Source organism: Berghia stephanieae, chromosome 2, assembly GCF_034508935.2.
Source record: "Berghia stephanieae isolate SIO BIC M18660-M18661 chromosome 2, UCSD_Bste_1.3, whole genome shotgun sequence".
Taxonomy (NCBI): Eukaryota; Metazoa; Mollusca; class Gastropoda; order Nudibranchia; family Aeolidiidae; genus Berghia; species Berghia stephanieae.
This window is the reverse complement of record NC_088361.1, coordinates 37,384,837-37,408,371: the sequence shown is the minus strand read 5'-3', so window position 1 is coordinate 37,408,371 and position 23,535 is coordinate 37,384,837. Positions and strand designations below refer to the sequence as shown.

Here is a 23,535-nt window from a genome sequence, read left to right as displayed (position 1 = left end):
GAGACATGAAGCCTGTCAGGCGATATTACAATTTTTTTTCCAAGAGAGACGATGTTCACGACCAGTACTCATTTTACACCTGAGTACGGTGAGAGAATGTGAGAAAGAGCCTTTCCAAGGACTCAACTATGCACCGAACGAGCTGAACCCTGGACCTTCCGATCCGAAAGCGAGTGCATACCACTAGATACATAGACGCCAAGATGACGCACAAGATCAGCACGTCTGATCGTCGGCATCGTCAACAGAGGCTCAGCCGATCTCGAGAATTTTTTCGAACTTTCATACACACTACTCAATTTTAATCTAATTCAAATTTCAATGTTCAATCTGATCTCTAATATGCCACTTATTAACGAGAGGAGAAACATCACTTAATTTTCAATCAATTTTTAGGTAATCGTCGTATAACACTCCATTCATTGATGCTGTGCATTTAGCTAATATGCTTGTAACATCCGCCAGTCGGATATAACGTAACAAGTTACAAACTATGTGTAACTGTGAACGCGTATAGATAGTATGCCCTTGGCTAAGAAGCTCACAACATTGCCATCCGGAAGTATAACGGACCAACACACAAAACTGTGTGTAATCTTGAACTTTTATAGTTTGGTTGATACAATTTAGTGCGAATTACTCATAAACGCGGATGGCAAAAAAACAAACAATTAAAAACAAGAGCCGAGTGATGTCAATTTCATTCTATCTATAGTCTGATTTATAGAAATTGGTGAGAACTTATCAAACAAAGGAGCTGGTGAAAAAACAATAACACAGAGCTGAGTGACCTCAGTTTTGTTCCATCTTTATGCAATTTTTATGGTTTTGTGACAATACTGACCTGAAGGTTCCGACTTGAGCCATTTATTATTACTATGCGCTTCTCTTAGAAGACTGTGTAGTTGTTTATTCAAAGGTCAACCAAACCAATACTATTGTGAAAGGGTTATGATATACGATTACTCTCTTATCTCTAAGTCTATACTTCCCTTGCCTTACTATGACTATGACCATGCCACATTTCTTAGGGACGAAGAAAGATAGTGTGAATGCCCTTGAACCTTGTGTTGTACAGTTTCATATTTACTATCATAATAGTAATTTATATATGTGAAGATCTTGGACACTTAACAACTGGATAAAGTACCCAAGTGTTGTTGGTAGGTTTGTTCTTTTGTTGATAGTGTATATCTACTCTCATGTTTCATTATTCCATTTTGTGTGAGAATGAATGTAACCCTTTTACCCCAAAAAATTGACACCAGTTTTATAAAAGAAAATTTTGTAGATAGTGAATAAAACAAGCAAGTTATGAAAACTTACAATTAGAGCAATCTGTAATCATATCTTCGTCAAACGAAGACATCCTATATATGAATATGTATAATCTGTATTGCGCTGTTGAGCACCATCTGATAATTACTATTATTACTATTATTATTATTATTATTATTATTATTATTATTATTATTATTATTATTATTATTATTATTATTATTATTATTATTATTATTATATTATCATTATTATTATTATTATTATTATTATTATTATTATTATTATTATTATTATTATTATTATTATTACTATTATTATTATTATTATTATTATTATTATTATTATTATTATTATATTATCTTAAATTACTATTATATTATTATTATATTATTATTATTATTATTATTATTATTATTATTATTATTATTATTATTATTTATTTTATTATTATTATTTATTATTATTATTATTATTATTATTATTATTATTATTATTATTATTATTATTATTATTATTATTATTATTATTATTATTATTATTATTATTATTATTATTATTATTATTATTATTATTATTATTATATTATTATTATTATTATTATTATCATTATAACTATTTCGTAAAATATTTTTGCGTATATCGGGTATGCATTACAACTGTCCTTAATGTCAGCAAAACATTCATTTCTTTATTGATGCTTTGCGTTTAAGTCAAATTCTCACAACATTCGCCAACTGGACCAGCACATCAAACTGTGAGTAACCTTGAGCGTTAAAAGGCTGATTGATATAATATAGTGAGATCTAATCATTAAAATGACTGTCTAATAACAATAATAAAGACCTGAGTGACATCAACTTCGTTCATTCTACAAATAATATCTTTGATTCGTAAAATGCCAGTTCCAACTGGTATAGAAGGAACGACGTTGAAGTCACCTATTAGTTTTAGACCGCCCATTAGTGATTAGTTCTCACTAAATTATATCAATTAGTCTATAAACGATAAAAGTTACACTTAGTTTTGTGTGTTTGTACGTTAATTTCTTAATGGTAATTTTTTCTGAGTTTTTTGAATAATAAGAGATAATAGATATAACGAAATTGGCGTCACTTAATTCTTTGTCATTGTTTTTGGCCAGTCATTTTAATGAGTAGTTCTCACTAAATTGTTTTAATCAGACAATATAGATTGAATGAAGTTGACGTCACTCAGGTCTTTGTTATTGCTTTTTGCCATCCGCGTTTATGAGTAATGCTCACTAAACTGTATTAACCTGACTATAAACATTCATTGATACACACAGTTTTGTGTGTTGGTCCGTTATACTTCCGGATGGCAATGTTATGAACTTCTTAGTAGTGCCGCGCTGAAGATCGGTCTGTACCGCGGTCCGACGGTCTTTTAGCTGTGAACCGAAGACCGGTCCCAGAGGGGAAGACCGGCGCCGGTCCTCACTTCTTATCACCTTTCAACTAGTGCGGGGCGGTCCTTGGTCCTTGCAAGGACCACGGTCCTACGGTCTCGCGCCATAGCCTACTACTTCCCCAGCGATTCTTTGCTTCGGTTGCCTATCTTCCACCAATCACCACCCATCCCACTTAATTAATCGCACCCACCCCCCTTTGCCATACACTAAACGACACAGACGACCATACAGGCAGACGACCACCAACCTCCACTCCGCAAACCGCCCTTTCGTGTGTGAGATGGGGGAAACAGGAGGCGCACGCCTTGGACGATTCCATTATACGGGGTAAATTTCAAAATTTACTACACCATAATGATCGCAATGACAATGATCTATAGTGAAGGCATGACCCCTCTTCTCTAATGGGTTATTGTTTGAAATGTATGTGACTACAAAAGATGTGTGTGTTTGTGTGTGTGTGTGTGTGTGTGTGTGTGTGTGTGTGTCGAACCTAGCAAGTAGCAAATCCGATTTTTTGTTTTCTTTTGTCCATCTCTTGTCACCACTCCTTTCTATCGCAGTGTTGTCATTTAAAATAATACAATAATATTAAAATTTCGTTTGGTGTTTTTACTAATCAAATAATATGAGTTTCATTAGTTTCTTCTTTCCAAACAACCCAGTTATAACGTCTGAATTTTAAAAAAGTCCAATAGAATATTTGGGGACCCCGATAGCTCAGTTGATAGAGCACTCTCTTTATACGCAAAGGGCCAGAGATCGATCCCGGGTGCAGTCGATTTTTTCTGAATCCCAGTCTACTCAGCAATGAATGGGTAGCTGAGTTTGTTAGATCTGGTGAAAACTCACCATCGACCCCTCTTATCACCTCATCCACCCCCTCTTATTATAACTTCACGTCTCTCTCTTACTCTTCAATGCTCGCTGCCCTCTAATGTGTGTGTGTGTGGGGGGGGGGGGGGGGGGGAGGTGGGGGGTAGGAGTTGCGTGTGTGTATCAACGCCACGAACAACTCGATCAACGCCTTGGGCGATGCCATTATCTCCGTTAATGGGGATAAATTTCAAATTTTATTAAATTATCGAAGTAACAATGAAGTACGGTGAGCAAATAAAGAAGGCATCACCCCTCTTCTCTAATTAGGTTACAATTTGAAATGAGTGTGACTACTCCGTGTGTTTTACTCCTGTAGGCCACGGTTTTCATCGTGTAGCGGTCTTTAACGGTTCAAGAATGAACGATCCCACGGGTCAAACCGGTTCGAATTTCCAACAGTCTCTCAGGAATGTTCAATGTCGAAAAGGACCGGTCCTAGGACCGGTCCTTGCGGTCTTCATTTCCCAAGGACCGTAGGACCGTGGTCCTTAAGCTTGCCAAGGACCGCCCGCACTACTTCTTAGCCAAGCGCATACCATCTATACGTTCAATGTTACACATTGTTCTGTGTGTTGGTACATTATATCCAGCTAGCGGTTGTAATGAGTTTTTATTTCAATGCAAAGCATCAATAAAAACAATAGCATGAAGGAAGTTCACATCACTCTGCTCTTTGTTATTGTTTTTCGACTGATAGTTGTGTGATTAGTTCTCACTACATTCGCTCAATCAAACTATTTTAATGTTTTGTGAGATTACCATGGATCAAGCGTGAAGAGCTAGTGAGTATTTTACTTAAACTCTCACAATCAATGGTAATGACGTGTAGTTCGATTAGTTTTGCTCTGAATGCCATTGTTTACATTCGGACGACGATTTTGTTTCGTCAAAAAAAAAGGCGCCAACATTTTCAGCACGTGGGTTGTGTATCAACCTTCCGGTTAGCGAGTATGGCAATAAGATGGGAGTACTTGCATTTAATCGATAGCAGTTAGTTGTTCCTCTCATTAATTTGAATACAATCGAGTTCCTAAAATTAATATAAACCATTTTCGCTAATTAAATATTTCCGATTTTAAAAAACTCAGCACTATAAACTATACACCAAAATACGCATTATTTATTCTTCTATTAGGTCACCGAATTGTGTTGAGCTGCTGTTTCTTGATTTTAATTTACTCATTTGAAAGAACCTCTACTCCAACAGGTCGGTCTAAGAAATCACACAAAAAAATTTGCATTAAAGTGCGTGATGTGACTGAAATTTTTACTGTAGAGAGATGTGAATCCATAAACATTCATAAACGGCTGAAGCATGTTTATGGTGACTCGTGAGTTGGTATTCGAACAGTTCAAAGGTGGGTTACTTGAACCGATGCTGCTCCACCAACATGAACAGGCTCACAGGGGCCGTCCACAAAGTACATATACTGAAGCAGATCATCCAAAACGTTGACGAACTTAATCGAACTAATCGCTGGATAAAACAATCTGACTTTTTGCAAAGGCTTGAAATTTCATCGAGAAGAGATTGATATTTCGTTAGAGAAATCCTGGGTTACAGAAAGGTATGTCCCCGTCCGATACCAAGAATTCTCACATAAACGCATAATCACAATGAAAGAGAAAGGTCACTTGAAGTAATAGATCACCCCCCTAACAGTACTGATTAAGCTCCAAGTGCGTTTTTCCTTTTCTTAAGATTAAAGAGACACTTCAAGGGGGCAAATTTTGGCAGTGATACGAGGTGCTGGCCGAAGGGGCTCGATAGTGACGAAGTTTACTACGTTAATTCCTCTTCAACGCGATGCAATGACATGTACATCTTTGGCGGCTTTGTGTGAATAGGAACGGAGAATATGCAAAATTAAAAATAATAAAAAATGGAAAGGGAATAGACTGAGCTTTGTTTTGATACCTTTGCCAATTTCGTATCTATTATAGTTTTGAAAATACAAGAGCCGGGTCAAGCCTCCTCCATCTACCCTTGTAATTTACCGTTCATTGAACGGACAGCGATGGTTGTTTTGATTACTATTAACTCTTTTTTTTTAGTACATTCAAATATGATATCAGAATGGCACAATGTGCATATATTATTGTTGGAGATTGTGTCGTTTCAAATCGTGACATTCTGATTGGTAATCTGGGAAAGAAGGGTGTACAAGGCGCCGCTGTGTTCGCCACATACGTTCTGCTGTGTTTTATCCTTTTGAAAACACAATAGAAAACAAACACAAACAATTCAATGAAACAAACGAATAGAATCTTTGTATTATTTTCTCCCTTAATATTAATGAATAGTTTAAAACATAATGCTATATATTATATCTTCAATACATGTCCTGTTCGACGACACAATTTTCTTTTCAATATATAGACTAGACACAATGACAATGACAATGTTATGACACAATCTAGCATTTAAAACGTTTGGCGAGTTGTGCAATTGTTCAGTGTAATTCCATTGTGTTATTTCTTTACTCTTTTCCTTCAAATACATTGCGCTTATGGGTCAATTTACTAATAGCTATATAGCGATTGCGCATTTTGAGGCGTTGAATGAAGCACTATAAAGAAGAAGAAGTAGAGGAAGAAGAAGAAAAAGAAGAAGAAGAAGAAGAAGAAGAAGAAGAAGAAGAAGAAGAAGAAGAAGAAGAAGAAGAAGAAGAAGAAGAAGAAAGAGTAAGAGGAGAAAGAGAACAAGAGGAAGAAAATATGGAGGAAGAGGCGAAGCAGCGAAAGGAGAGAATAAAAAGGTAAATATGGTTCACCTGATCGGGCTGGCATTCTCAGCCTAGACTGTAACTTCCACATTCTCGGCAAACATATCAATGAGAAAGTTTATTTTTTCTCTATCTCATCTCGATTACCTCTAAGTTCTCTAGTCACAGACAGAGCTTATAGAAGGATACGAGGGGCTCACGGATAGAATGCTGCTGAAAAGGCACTAATATTTGCCATTTCTTTTGCCAACCAGAGAGAAGAACTGTTCGTACCATGTTAGATCAAAAGTAATTCTTCAGAGCCATTAGGCACATGGAGCCAGAGTTTATCCCGACTTTTAAAGCGTGAAACACACAAGACAGTGGCCTATCACAATGTACTTTCTGCTAGATCTAACAGGGTCAAGCTATTAAATCACTGTTAGCTGGACACGGAGGGGAGGGGTCAGAAAAAATCTCGACTTCACCCTCGATAATATTCGGTTCCTTTGTGTGTGAAGCGATTGCTGTTCTAACTGAGTCATCGGAACCCTCAACGTAGTGAATACTTGAGCATGAGCTTTTTATATAGCGCAATGTCCACTAAACGTACTCAAAGCACTTTACAAAGGGTCCCTGACCCGATAATACAACGCTGTTAACGGCCTTGTACTGATTTTACACCTGAGTACGGTGAAAGAATGTGAGTAAAGAGCCTTTTACAAGGACTCAACTATGCGCCGAGCCAGGACCTTCCGATCCGAAAGTGATAGTCATACCACAAGACCACATTTGTAAATCTTTTAAATGAACTATGTCGTTTGACACTATGATATTCCAATTTACGAGTATTGAGAACACCATGACACCACATTGTAGTGGAATGAATTATGAAATGATAAATATTGTAAAATAATGGGCGATTATGCGTCCTTGTAAACTGACAACACGCAAAGAAATCGTGCTTTTTAACTCGATCTCTTCCATTTTTAATATTTATGTTCCAGCTGACTCTTCAATATGTTACCGGCAATTAACAAAGCTGTCCGAATCCACGGGAAAGGAGACCTAAGAGTCTGAGTTTTATTAATACATACTTAAATGTGCTTTTCTCAGGTCAGCTGCTATAGATAGTATGCGCTTGGCTAAGAAGCTCACAACTTTGCCATTCGGAAGTATAACGGACCAACACACAAAACTATGTGTAACCTCGAACATTTAATACAGTTTAGTGAGAATTACTCATAAAAGCGGATGGCAAAAAGCAACAACAAAGACCTGAGTGACGTCAACTTCATACTATCTATTGATAAATATTTCAGCTAAGCGAAAATTTTGAAAGCAGGCACTGGTGCAATTTTATGTTGTCATTTGAATATTTTTAAAAACAATACATTATTAGGCATCATTGAACATGTTGTCATGTCTTCGTCATTTACTTTGTACGTTCAATGTATTTTATTCTCATATTTTGCATTACATTTCGCTTTGATTTATTTCATTTTTAATATAAATCCGTCAACATGGTATTTGGAATGATCCGATAAAGATGATAAAGTATATTGAGACAAAGCAAATTAAAACTTTATCGGATCACCTTATTCAACATAGTAATGACTTTCAATACCCTCCACGATGCCTTATCTATTCCCTCAGATAGTAGGCAATGGGGATACCACATTGGGCTTCAACAATCGTGACGTCACTTCCTTCGTAATGACGCAGAGTAACTTAATAACTGGTTCTAAACTATCGGAACAATGGCGGACGCCCTTATGAAATACTTCTCAGACGAGCATAAAAGTGTATCCAGAGGAGAAAAACATAAATCTGATCATGTTTTGACTTTTATACAGTCTGATCACATGACATGTGAAATAGTTCGAGCCAGCATGAAGAATAAAAAGTACCAATTTCCTTTGTTTAGAATCAAGCTGTTTATTGATGGGCGGACGTGACATCAGACTATTGAATCCCAATTCCATTGCATGTAGTACGTCATCTCTTAAGTGCCATGATTGAACTAGTACTCTTTCACAATCCGTCACTAGGCCAGACACTCATTCACACTTGAGTAGAGTGAGGTAATTTGAAATGTTGTACCCAATGACACACCGCCTTGGTCAGAGTTTTGTCATCCATCTGGTCAATGGCTGTGCCCAGTATCGCTTGAATTTTATCACAAGATGATCTGAACAACTAATGTCGCAACCACAGATGCCCATGACACCACGAAATGTAGGTATCTCTTACTCACTCACTCAATCCTCTCTCGGCCTGTTGACACTTGAGGCGATGCAAGGGATCTCCACTTGGTCCCGTCAGCAGCTATTCTTGGGGCCATCTCGAGGGACAGACCTCTCTGTTTTAGGACCCTCTCTACGGTACGTCTCCAGGTATCCGTGGGGCGGCCTCGCTTCCTCTTTCCTTGGGGTGTCCATCGCAGAGGCTTTCTTATCAGTGTTTCACCAGGTCTTTGACAGACATGCCCCAACCATTGCCATCTTCTCCTTTTCATGAGACTCTCCAGAGACTCCAATTCAGCTCTCGCTCTCAGGTCCTCATTTGAAATTGTGTTTGGCCAGAATATCTTGAAGGTTCGTCGCAAACATTTATTTTGGTATTTAGATATCTGGCTTGTTTTTTAATTTTATTTTTAATTGGTTATTTATTGTCGAGTATGCAAATGGTACGAAATCATCACAGGTGTTCTAAATTATTTGGATAGATGGTGTATGGGGGTTAGTTTTAGTCATTCAAAATATTTTTTGTACACACGGTATGAATTTGATATGAATTTTTAAAATTCTCTTCTCAGGAAGAACTTCCCATACCCGAGCCAAAAGAAAACTGTAAGTTTTTAAAATCTATTTATCTATTAATCTTTTAAATGTGTCATTCACTCTTACGTCAAGAAATGATTTAAAATGTAACAAGGTCTTATTTCTTTTGTAGAATTAAATAGTTGTAATCGACACAATTTACTATAAATACAAGCAAAAAGGCTAGAAGGGAAGGAAGATGAACAGCTTGGCCTGTTTGATGACTAATGATCGGGAGTAACTTCCCTTTATTCCCAGGTGCTACTTTGTTTCCCCCCATTATTAGTTTACAACAAGAATGGATACTCAATAATTTGGCTCCAACATTGAAAGTAAAATAAGTAGTTAACAATTTTGTTGTGATAATGCCTGTTACAAGGTTTCTTGCAAAGGAAAACCCTTTTCTCCATTCCCAAAAGATTAAACAAGGTGTGTGTTTTTATTCGAGACGTTTGAAAGTCCGGTCTTTCTCCCTAATTTCTCCTATTTCGTATCTACTAACTAGACTAAAGTTTAGATAGCAGTAAATTGAAATAATTTTATTCAACTTAAAGTCAGGAAATTACATCTTTGGAGCTCTTTCATATTTTGAAAATATGTAAATGATTAGAAAAATAAAACAAAGAAAACCATGAGTTTGTTCGGTTGTCAATTCGTTTAGACCTAATGGTTACCTGTTCAGGATAGAATTGTTTATACAATTCCCTTCTTGTTCATAAATGTTCAAAAATAGAGCACCTAGTTATATAAATAATACGGTTGAATTGTATGTTCCATTGAGAGATTTGAAATCAAATTGGAAATGAAGCCTTGAAACTCCCAAGAAAGGCTCGAAAAGAATTTCTTGTAGAATTTTTAATATAGCTGCCCCAGATAATATATGGAAGACCTTGCCGCAACATTTAAGATCGATATGTTCAGAATCCACTTTTTAAACAAAATTTTGAAATAATGCTTTTACGCAAACGCCTTTAGAATGCCCATAAATTTCACTTTTTAATTTTTGTATTTGAATATAAATAAATGTATCTAGATTTGTACGCAATCTTTTGCTGATGTAATTTGCGCTCTGCGATCTGTACTACGGTAAAAGCACGATATAAATAATGTCATTTTGTATATATATATATATATATATATATATATATATATATATATATAATATGTATATATATATACATATATATTATATGGAATAACTTTATCATACTATAATTTTTAGATGGCAGAGAAATAGATTCTCCATATCAGTCCACAAGAAATAATCTCAAAGGAATACCAGAAATGAGAAGGAATGATGTTCGTCCTTTTAACGATCATTTTGAAGACAGTTTACTGATACGTCTTTTAAAAGGCCAATGTGGAATGCTGCCCCAAATACACTCAATGCCCTGAGGTATCCTCCACCTCTTAAACCAAAAAGAAAAATAAGAAACAAAAGCCTTTGGAGTGAGGTGATCCAGTTGTAAAAAAAAACAAAATTGATACAGCAGGTTATTATATTTGAAACAACGAATCCCTGTTAACTTGATATCTAGATTTAAAACTTTGATTGAGAGAGAGTTTAACTTGAATTCATCAACTTCAAGTGCGGAGCCATTATCTAGTATCAAACTGCACTCGAATTGATTTAATTCTTATGTATAATTAGATTGTTATCCTTTCTCATTCTGTTATTGAATCCATCAACTCATCTGTAGACCCTGTTTCATGTCTGTCTCGGAATGTGCTTACCAAGTCGCCTTGAGAATTGAATGAGAAGGGCAAAATCCATTAAATAAAGCCAAAAGCTCACCATAGAAATCTGGACCCATATATTATATTTATAAAATTATTGCAAATAATTAGAATTGCGGCCTTTTAAATCAACTAACCGATTGTTACGGCACGTAAATACTGTTACAGCGCTCATAGCTATCACCCATAGTAACACATTCTACAGCACCCGGGAAGGAAATTAAATAATTCTCTAACTATTTAACAACTTTCCTTTCATTGTTCTTTTTGTAAGTTATATTGACCATGCGCATAAGAGCGCCATTTTAGTTTATTTAAAAATTAGATGTGTTCATTTCAGATGGATACTCTTTTTAAAGTTCGATCAGCTAAGAATTGCACGTGAAGAATAGAAATTGATGAAAGTAAGTTCGAATGAGCTTGAAAGCGTAACAAAAATAGTGATATAAAGACAAGTTGTAGCTCATTAAATTTACTGAATTTCGGAACACAAACTCTATAAATCTTTAAAATTGATTTATGATTTTTAAAATGGCCTAGTCTACACGTTGTCTTGTTTGGCATGTTATATTAATGATCTAGAACACATCCTTTTATTACGCCTCCTGCAAAAATAATACTGATAATTATGATAAACATGATAAAATGTGACGTCTACATATATGCAGAACTGATAACAGAAAGAAATAATGGGCTTATTTAACAATGTTGTAAGAGGCATTTGTTTGCGTTGGTTTGAGAGTAGTTTCATTATAAGATTGAACCCATGAATAGTCTGACATTGTATATATTTCAAAACAAAACTTTCGGGTTCAGATCTCTACATATAACTTAATTATAATTTTGATAACTAAAAATTGTTAAGGTCTCATTATTTCACAGGAATCCCCCAAATTGTGACAAGATATTCCCCATTACAAACACAAAAATTAAAGCCATTATTTGTGTTAATCGTCCTGACTTATTCGGAAATTCTCGAAACAATCTTTTTACCAGTCCAACCCTTTTCTTCGAATAATGCTTTAATAACACTTTTATCTTTCTAAGATTAATAAACCATGGCTGTTAGTGGTCAGTTTTAGGAAGTCTGCTTTTTTGCTTTGATTGTGTGTTCAACACACTACAAATGCGTACAATGAAACAAGAAGTAAACGGGGTGAGCTGCACCCTACCCTTGCGGCAAGATCTTGCCCAGTGAATCGACAGGACGTTTAAAGTAATTCATGACGAGAATTTCCCGAACTCTTGATATGACAATTTTTTAGTGATATTCTTTGAACTGCTATAACTCTTGAACCTTTCATTCATTTTTCTTGAAATTTGAGATTCGTAAAAACAAGTTGTTAGATTCACAGTGTACAAAATTTTGTGAAGATTTATAAATATTATCATAGTTTTAAAGAGCTCTACTTTGGGGCCTTTTATTTTCTCGTACCTGATATATATATATATATATATATATATATATATATATATATATATATATATATATATACATATATATATCTATATTTATATATGTATATAAAGATTTGTCATGTTCTCATAAACCTATGCAAAACGATGTAATATGATTACTTCTTGCCCGCAACACGGCCGTGGATTAACAGGTCAAAGTTCAGTGTATAATTAATATAATCTAATGAGAAATAGCTATGGGATACAATAGGGAAAGACGAATTAATAAGAAAAAAAACACGCTCATATCACACAGCCAGATAGCTGGTGGGTATGATATAATATGCATATGCTTTTCCCCAATTTAAAACGGATAGACTACTTTCTATTCCCACAGTCCACTAGTAGAGAATGTATGACGTTGTTACTTTATGACAATCAATGCAAAATTGTGGTTTGTCATCTTCAACTATTCGCGCTTGTTACGATTTTCGCTAATCGTAATTGTACAGCGATAATTATCCAATTTTGTAGAACTTTTGAGAAGAAACTAAAGTCTGCTGACAAACGTATTCGTCCGCTTGGACAGACAAAATATGATAAGTTCATTCATATTCATTTATTCATTTATTCCATATATTTTAAAAATCCATGAAGAAATGTTTTATTAACCTGAAATATAAATAACTTAAACAAATACATTATACATGCTACTTTTACAGGTGAAATCCAATCTTCCAATTCAACTTAACAGGCTCTATACGTAATTCCTCCATCAAAGGAATCATCATTCTGCCCTAGCAGATTTTCTAAACAATCGAGTGATAAAATTAACCTTAACCTCGGGAAGGGTCTTAAGTTACTCGTACATATATATAATAATTTAAAAAAATGTTTGGTCATTAATACTTTTGTTTGTTGGCAAAAATTCATATTGGCTGCACGGGACATTTTAGCCCCAGAACCTATTAATAAAAAGAATAGGCGACTATTGTTGCGTTTGTTTGGTATATCTGTGAATTCTATTGTTATGCTTTCTAATATAATTATTTAACTTAGCACTAAAGCGCATTTAATACACGGAACATTTTTATGACACTGGTAGATTCTTTTTGGAACATGAAAATAACTTCCTCTCTCCGATAGGAGAGAAAATATGCTTAAAAAGTCTTTTCCGAGCTTTTCATTACAAATGCCAATTTAGAAGTTTGAACTTCTCAAATAGATATCGTGTGTGTGTGTGTGTGTGAACTTGAAGCCGAATTAAAGTCCCCAGTACCAAAAGTACTTACTTAAGTCACATTTTCATCATTTTCAGCTAATCAATAATAAACTTAAAGCATAATCAAATCAGTACGCTTAACAATTTTATTCCTGATAAAAACAAATAAAGGCCATTATCTCAATACTACAAGTTTATTTTTATATATTCTATTTAAGGTAATCCAATTTTTAACCTCCATTTATTCTTCATAACGTAAGTACTTATAGCACTAGATTCTTCTACTAAAAACCGCAAATGACAAGAAGTATCAACATAACCAAGTTGCATACTTTTTATTTGTAATCCAAGCTGACTTGGTGGGCCACATACTAACATAATTTACATAGCCGTAAAGAGCTGGAGCTTATTCCGATTTTAGTTTCGTCAAACTTATCCAAGAGATCCACTTACTCAATAACTGCTAATTGGACAGAGATGTCAGAAAAAAAGAAGATTCAACTGCGTCCTAAAAAGCAGATACCTTAGCTCTACCTACTGAGCTATATAGACTCATTTTATTGTCTAGGCTGTCACTAATTTTATCGAAGACTAAGTCTCATTCTAAATTTATTATATCAAAGTTTATTTTTTTAAAGTTCAAGAAAACTTTATTGTTATTATTATTATTATTATTATTATTATTATTATTATTATTATTATTATTATTATTATTATTATTATTATTATTATTATTATTATATTATTATTATTATTATTATTATGCTCATTACCATGTTATATTGTCTGAAATTTAAAAGACTATGGCAATTACATTACCAATCTTTTTGTTGCTATGTGATCCCTCGGATCTTGATTGTTTCATTAGTCAACACAAATGTATTCGTATTGATCAATTAATAGCTTTTAATCATCGCCCTACAGCATTTTGTAGCGTTATAAAATATTCAAATTTGGTTGAGAATTTTTGAAAATCTATGTGCGTAAATGATAATTAGCCATCAACAAGGATGTAAATGAATCAACACGTGAAGAGTTTTAGCAGAGTGTTTAACATAAATAGCTATATTTACAAAAATATCCCAAGGCTTTTATGCTGGTATTTTCAAGTCTTCTCTTTTCGAAAAAAAATATTGAAAAATTACAAATGGTAAATGTGATGAGAATAAAAATAATTATTTTCATTTCAGCTGCGTCGGAATAATGTTTCTGTTAGAACGAAAAGTTGTAACCCAAACCAAGCCAAGGTAATTCGGAATCGAAGAATCTTATTATTATACCACTCCGATAACCTCACCTCTAGATGGAACGATATCGACGTCACTCAGCTCTTTGTTATTATTTTTTTAAAACACCCATTAAAATTAGTTTTCACTAAACTATATCAATCAGATTATAATCGTTCAAGTTTACAAGTAGTTTTGTGCGTCGGTACGCTATAACCGGCTGTTGTGAATGTTTTACCAAACTGCACAGCAGCAATATTATTCCTTATCAAAACATATTCTATTTTACAATGATAGGTTCTTTAATTTACGATCTAACAGAAATATTATTCTGATCAGGATATCATTATATTATGTCAAAACTATTTTTTAGTAAATGGGATTTTTAGTAAATGGATAACATGGATTCTTTAACAAACTCCTTGGTATTTTTTAGACAGGAAAATAGGAACGCCTCATATTGTTTGTGTTATTATTTTATTGTACAATCAGATTTTCCTTAAAACGACTGGTTATCTGGTTGCACAGAAGGTACAAAATCGACGACACTCAGCTCTTGGTTATTGTTTTAGATAGCCATTTTGGTAAATAGTTATAAAAATATATATCAATCAGACTATAAACATTCAGGGTTGCATAATATAGTTATGTGTCTTGGTACGTTAGATCCGGCTGGCGGATGTCGTGAGTATTTTACCTAAAATACATATATCGACGTCCAGTTCAGTTTTTTATGCTTTAATCATGTTTTTTGCAGACAGATGTTTTTAAAAAATACGACGGTTAGATTTCCATATTATGTGCCTGACGCAGGTGGAAAGAAAAATTATATAATATCGATAATTTGATGTTAACTTTCAATTTCGTTGGTACACAGGCCATAATATTTGAATAGGTTTGGTCACGCCTAGTTTTGAATTATGGATTTTGTGTTTAAACCTGCATCTTATTTTTTTTTCTTATTTTCAGTTTTAGGCATGCTAAGGGTAAATTAATTATTTTGTATTTATACAGCTTAATGCCAAAGCGGTATGGTTTGTGCTTCTTACCCAAAAGGTACTACCCGCCTCGCTGTGTGGCCTTGGGCAAGTCACCTCGGCCTAGCTCACCTTGCGGCGCTGCACCGTGGCTGACGCCTGGGTTATTCCAGTCTTCGACAAATAGACCCTATAGACACATGTCCCCGTTGTACTTTTATTTATTTATTTATTTGTTATTAGCTATCAATTTTTTAGAGCAATTTTATGTTCCAACATTCCAATTTGTTGGCTAATCTATGTCCACAAATCGGTTGCCTTCAAAACAATTCAATTTCCATTCATTTCTCCCGCCCCCCACCCCCCTCGCTCGAACCACTGCATGCTTTTGTTACTCCCCAAGTACCGACCTGTGTTCAAAAGAACGGAACCAATTTAAAAAATATGTCTAAGTTTGGAACGTAGAGGTGTGTAAAAGTTTGGGTGTGTGTTTTGACAGTACTGAGTGGAGTGTTTTTATCGACTCTTGTGATAGTGTGGATGAGTTGAATTGTGGGGTAGTTGTACACATATGTAATGGCTTATGATTGTATAGTGGTTTTTTTAATAGATGGTAATATTATCCTTTGCGTTGTGTTGTAGATGTTAATAATGACGAAAGAGTTTAAGGGCCGGTGATGATGATTGAATGCACAACATCAAAACATTCAAATAAAAGTCCAGATTCCAAGTTTCATTTCTTACAGCTTTATTTGTTGTGATAAATTTCAAATCCAAATCAAATAGCATGGTCATAATTCAATCAGTTTCATAAATTCCAAATCCAAATCATGATAAATTCCAAATCCATAAAATCAGTCCACATGTAAAGTCAATTTGCCTAAGTAACCATTTTCAATATACGTGGAATATTTCTAAGTCCGTAAAAGCAAATAAATGATGGTGAGCACAAAAGGTTTAAAGTGTGCAGCTCATGGTCAAGTTGAATCCAGGTTTATAAGGTAGAATCCTCCCGTTTTCCTCGAAACATCCTCTTTTATCCCTATCAAAATTTTACCCACAGTTCCATTGTTTCCACGCCCCCTTGCAGTTTTGACAGTTCCCTGTCAGTCTATAATCCAACCCCTAAGAGTAAGACCAAATCATAATCAAACCTGAAACGTCAATTCCTACATATTGATGTTAAACCCCGTCTTTTATGATATAACATTATTTTGATAAATGCCCCTTTCACCTGTTTCAACACCCCTAAACCAATTTAAGAATGATTGATTAAATAGTACTCAACATGATAACCTGTCCAGTAACTTTGACATAATAACTGCCCAAACCTATCATGCATGGACCAAGTTTAACTGATATGCCTGCATTATGTACTCACTAAACCCATTTGCTGATATATAATTGACAGTTTGCACCAAATGTCTTAGATAACCTTTTGCATAGGCTTACTCTCTTACATACGCCCCTTTCTTAGAATTTAAATTGACTTAAAACAATTTCAATTAAAAAAAAACAGTAAGAGATTAAATATATATGTAATGTCGAATTAAAATGTAATAAACAAATGTAAGAAATAGTCTATTTTAAAAAATGATAAATACTTATACCAGTTAAATATTTTAAAACTTTAAATTTTAAATTCTAAAACACCAAAGTTGATTACAACATTCATATATATATATAGATTATAGGTTTTAAAGTATTAAATTCACAAACATCAAATTTGATTACAACATCTAAATAGATATATATCGATTATAGATTCTTTTTTCTCTCAAATTACAACATCAACAGTAAGGTATCTATCATTTAAAAGTGATTAAAATTTAAATTTACCAACACCAAAATTGATTAAAACATTTATATATTTATCAATTATACTTTTAAGGTATTACAACATCGACAGTAAGATATCAATTAATTAAAAGTTCAAAGAAAAATTATCTTTTCACCTTAAATTTCACCTTCATAGCAATAAAAGTGTTTAATTCTCGTCATCTCCCATCACACATAAATATTATTGCGTGAAAAAGGATGGTTCAGTTTCCATTTAGTGATATACTCACGTTGAATTATTCAATCTCAAATTCAACTCTATACCACATGGGTGATAATCTCAGCTTCCATGTATGTCTACTCATTTACTGACATATTAAAGCCTTGTATATTCCCTTATAGTGTATGATTCCATTTAAACAACATTATTACATTAATTCCTACTTATAATATGTGGTACAAATAATGTATTATAGACATCTAGATCCATATACGAAGGATTACATTGCAATTAGTAATAAAAAAAATATTTAAAAATAAATCATAATAATAGCATTATCATCATTTTAAAATTCAAGTTGAAGTTATTATCATTCAGTGTTCATTGTTGATGTTTCAATTTTTTAAGCTTTTTAAGTCATCAAGGTGTAGTTTACAACTACATTGAAATCAAATTGTTCTTTGTGGTCATCCATCAGAGGTCACATTTCGCAGTAATCCGTTCGTTTTGAGAATGGTCATCCTGTAAAAATTGTCAATAATTGTTAATTAAGTCATTGTCTCCATTTAGAATGAGTTTTCATGTCATGAAAAAAATATATCAACTATAAGAGTTGAGGTGTTTGCATCTAGTCTACGTGTTGCATAGTTGTGTGTGTTGTGGTCACTGAATAGCCCAAGTGTCATAAATTCACTTTAATTATTGTTAATTAATTTAAAACTTTTTCCTCTGTAAATGTCTTAGAATTATCACAAAAATGTCTTCACATTCAAATATTTAGCGTTGAATAAATAATCAAACAATAGTCTGTCCGGCTTGTTCACATCACATATTTAGTGTTTGTAAATAATCAGTCATTAGTCTGTCCGACTTATTCATATTTAGTACAGTGTAAATAACTAAATAAGTAAAATCTAACATAGTATGTGATTGTGGGCTGTTACTAAAGTGACCAACTTTTGCAATTAGTGTGTTGTATTTGTTCGAGTCTTTTGAATTGGGACGAAAAAAGACTCTACAGGTAGCAATCGTATGCTTAACCTGTTGGGTTGTTTCTTGGTCTTGTGACGTTGCTGTAATCCATTCATCTCCGGCATCTGGGTCGATTCTCCTCGTAGATATTTGTGGTTGTCTTGTGTATACGTTGAATCTCATTGTAGATGAAATTGTAAAAATTCAAGATTAACTGTGTGCGAGATCTTGAATTTAAATGAAGTTTGACTTAACCAGCAAGTCAAAAGAAAGTTGTGAACTCAGCCATGTGTTGACAAAGAGTTCGTGTGTAGTAGTCGACAGAGGTCGTGTGTTGTAATTGTTGTGTTTGTTAATCGAGTTTCGATGAGGTGGCATGTGAGTACACACCAGGTAGATGATGTAATCTTGCAGAGTTCCGGTGGGTGACGTGAGTCTACACACCAGGTAAAGGATGTAACAATAACGTAGTCTAGTAGACTATGTAGTAGGTCGAATAAGGTCAACAATATTTTCGTTATTTGAACGCAGGTTGTTGAATATCATACGATAATGATTCCAAGGAAATCGCTCATGTGGCGTTTTGCGATACTTTTTTCTGCATTGTCTTATATACATATATAGCCTTTATCTTTTATAATGATACTAAGACAGGCTTTATTATAATATTCAATGTTTATAAGTTGTAGATATGGGTGCTGCACACTTGTATATTGACATAAGTTTAAATTTGAATACGCTCACCACTGTATATGAAGGAAGTAGTATTGTTCACAATTGGACATCATTTTGTAAAAACAATCGTATCTTGAACGTTTATGTAATTATTGACATCGTACATCGTTGGGTATTGTTGTCGTAGAAGTAAATACAAGTAATCCAATTGTTCAATAAAGAATGTAAATATAAAAAGGTTCATGGAAGAAATCTGTGTTGATACAGATATTATTTTATGAATTCTGTCAAGTTTGTATAAGTTGAAAGGTACGATGTAATTGAGGTTGCTGTGTAGTTTGTAGTCTGTAGATTGTGTTGATTCTGGACGTATCAATGACGTAGTGTTTTGTCGAGATGCTTACTCCATTTCAAGGTATTCGTGGATAGACCAAAGGGATTAGGACATTTCCCGACCTCTGTTGTGGTTGTGTTTGAGTTGGCTCTGTCGTTGTCATCAACGTTCCCGTTATGGCTGATGTTTTCAGGTGTCCTCTTTCGTGATGACTGTTATGTATAATGTTTTAGTGTAAACACTACTTCTGCCTTTGATTAACTCGAATTATTCCCCTTAGAAAATCCCTAATTTAATGAAATATGATTTTGTTTATTTTATCATTATTATTGGTGTTATCGTAGCACTTCCTACCATTTCAATTTATTGTTGAATGATTACACACTTAAGATTTGACAATTGAACATAACTTCTTCTTCAACTCAGTTACAAATTTTATGATATAAATGTTAAATTCAAACCACGCAGTAAATATTGATTACAATTACAACAGCAAATTGATAGGAGAAAAATATGATAATCAAAATATTTGCAGAAACAATATACACTCTGCTCAATAAAAATTCAATGTCTCGCGCCTTTGCTCTCGGCTTATAATAATATTCATATAACTCATTGCGACGTTATCTCGCGCCTCATAATAATATAGTATTGATAAATTGTGCGCTTTAACAACGTGCCATGTATTTATCGAAATTCACCGCCTTCTGCGTCATATCATATGTTAAACCGTGCGCTTTAATCAAACGCAAAATAAAATATTCCCGAACGCCTCATTCCCGCGTCTCGCAATTTAAACCTTGTGCACTTTAATTACCGCGTCTTACATCATTGCGCTTATTTACCCAATATGCATATACAGCATATTACCATATGGGTCACTTATAATTCGCTGATTCTTAACAAGTTAACCACTTGTGTCACAAATATTATCAGCTCACATGACATGATAATGCATTTTCAATATTTTGTTATTCTTCCGTAATAACATTTTAACTCCAATTAAAAGACATCAGTCTTTCAAAATTATTAATACTCCGTCATTGTATTTTATTATCTCCTTTTCATTCTCCGACTTTAAATCAAAAGTCCGTTATTCAGGTTATAATTAGAATATTGCTCCTTAAAATAATTACGATGAAACACGTTTAAAACAAAACAAAACAAAACAAAACAGTGAACGACTCATTTTCCGCATAAATTATTTCAACTTAATTTTCGGTGATAAAATCCAAATGTCTTATGTAATCTATTATAACGCCATGTCTCATTACAAATATATAATTAGCTCTGTTGTCGATTACTTGGCTGCGTTAACCACACATTTATTACCAAGAAAACAAACAGATACAGTATAAAACTTTTCTCTTTGTCATGAACCCATGAATCTCAAAGAGTCAATATCAACTTACCAATTCATCCCTACCGACGGGAGAAAAATATAATCAATGATGTTGTAATATAACAATAAATACCATAAGACATTTTTCAATTATCAAAACTTATAATTTACGTGTTGTTATTGCCATCATCTTCTTGAGTCATTTTGACAGAAAATAAAACGTAACAACATTAAAGAATGACCAACTGTCATGTAATTCCAACAGTATCAGACAAAAATTGAAATAAAAATCGACACATCTTTGTTACTGATATTAACAAAACATTGCCCTTAACGGTACAAATTAATATTCGAAGATTTATTCCGAAACGCTTGATTGTAAGTAAACGCATTTTCATTTATTTTGAAAAATAAAACGCACTAAAATATTCATTTAAATTCTGCAATTTTTATTTTCATCTCTCCCTCTCTTCTTTTTAATTAAATAAAATACGTATAGCATCAATGCATTATTATTATTATTATTATTATTATTATTATTATATTATTATTATTATTATTTTATTATTATTATTATTATTATTATTATTATTATTATTATTATTATTATTATTATTATTATTATTATTATTATTTTGCCGTTCTATAATATATTGCTTTTAGTTTTTAATATATTTTCTTGTTCCATCTATGGTTCTTAATTTCAATATTATTTCGTTTAATTTTTTTTTAAAAACCGTATTTTATCAGAATTTTAGGAATCATCTATAATTTCAATAATTTTTTTCAACATTTCATTACAAAAAATTATACTACTTCACCTTCAAAATTGATGTTCATTTTCTTTTCCAAATAAAAATATTTTCCTATCTGTTCACAATTTTCACTTCAAAATTCGAGTCTCACAAAAACTTCAATAGATGTTAACACCGCAACAATATACATTTCTTGTGTATCCATGGTTCGGAATGATAACATCTTTACATCCTGGTCACGGCACCAAATTAGATACATAATGTGGGGTAGTTGTACACATATGTAATGGCTTATGATTGTATAGTGGTTTTTTTAATAGATGGTAATATTATCCTTTGCGTTGTGTTGTAGATGTTAATAATGACGAAAGAGTTTAAGGGCCGGTGATGATGATTGAATGCACAACATCAAAACATTCAAATAAAAGTCCAGATTCCAAGTTTCATTTCTTACAGCTTTATTTGTTGTGATAAATTTCAAATCCAAATCAAATAGCATGGTCATAATTCAATCAGTTTCATAAATTCCAAATCCAAATCATGATAAATTCCAAATCCATAAAATCAGTCCACATGTAAAGTCAATTTGCCTAAGTAACCATTTTCAATATACGTGGAATATTTCTAAGTCCGTAAAAGCAAATAAATGATGGTGAGCACAAAAGGTTTAAAGTGTGCAGCTCATGGTCAAGTTGAATCCAGATTTATAAGGTAGAATCCTCCCGTTTTCCTCGAAACATCCTCTTTTATCCCTATCAAAATTTTACCCACAGTTCCATTGTTTCCACGCCCCCTTGCAGTTTTGACAGTTCCCTGTCAGTCTATAATCCAACCCCTAAGAGTAAGACCAAATCATAATCAAACCTGAAACGTCAATTCCTACATATTGATGTTAAACCCCGCCTTTTATGATATAACGTTATTTTGATAAATGCCCCTTTCACCTGTTTCAACACCCCTAAACCAATTTAAGAATGATTGATTAAATAGTACTCAACATGATAACCTGTCCAGTAGAAAACAGTAAGGGCTGCCTGAAGCCGGTGATCGTAAAATACTAACGAAAGAGTGAAAATGGAAAGGCTTCGTATGGGAACAAAACAGACAATGGACGTTTCGGGTACAAACCCTTCGTCAGCACAACAATACACAAATAAACGTGGAAAACAAATAAAATATAATGAAAAATAACTTGTATCGTCTGTACTCAATGGTGGTTGCAGTATGAATGAAATGTTAGCGTGGCGTGGGTAGAGGATAGGGTGCCCCAGGGGGTGATCTAATTGATAAGCAAAGGTCAGCGTCAGGGAACAGAACTTTCCAGACTATAATGGAAGATAAAAGACATATTGGTAGTAGTAGTAGTAGTAGTAGTAGTAGTAGTAGTAGTAGTAGTAGTAGTAGTAGTAGTAGTAGTAGTAGTAGTATAGTAGTTGTAGTAGTAGTAGTTGTAATAGTAGTTAGTAGTAGTAGTAGTAGTAGTAGTAGTAGTAGTAGTAGTAGTAGTAGTAGTAGTAGTAGAAACGCTGTAGTGGAACAGTAGGGGGGGGGGGGGGGGGGGGTTGGAGGGGGCGAGGTGAAAGGGTCACGGCGGAGGTGGGGGGGGGGGGGGGGGGTTGTTGGATGAGCGAAGGTCGAATCTTCGCGAAGGAACGATGCGATAGTAAAGTGGAATACACCAATAAATAGATAGATGGATATGCAGATAGATAGGTAGATGGTCAGAAAAGAGGGGAGAGAAGGAGAGAGAGAGAGAGAGAGAGAGAGAGAGAGAGAGAGAGA

At 33.8% G+C, this 23,535-nt stretch overlaps 1 protein-coding gene across 1 annotated transcript in view; it reads left to right on the top strand.

Annotated features, from left to right (window-relative positions):
- Window positions 1–1,035: 1,035 nt before the first annotated feature.
- Window positions 1,036–23,535, top strand: part of LOC144966778 (sorbitol dehydrogenase-like) — a 49,438-nt gene continuing 26,938 nt past the window's right edge. The window contains exons 1-2 of the mRNA XM_078903557.1: window positions 1,036–1,163; window positions 9,113–9,146. The gene's annotated coding sequence lies outside the window, so the exon portion shown is untranslated. The remainder of the gene's footprint in view (window positions 1,164–9,112; window positions 9,147–23,535) is intronic.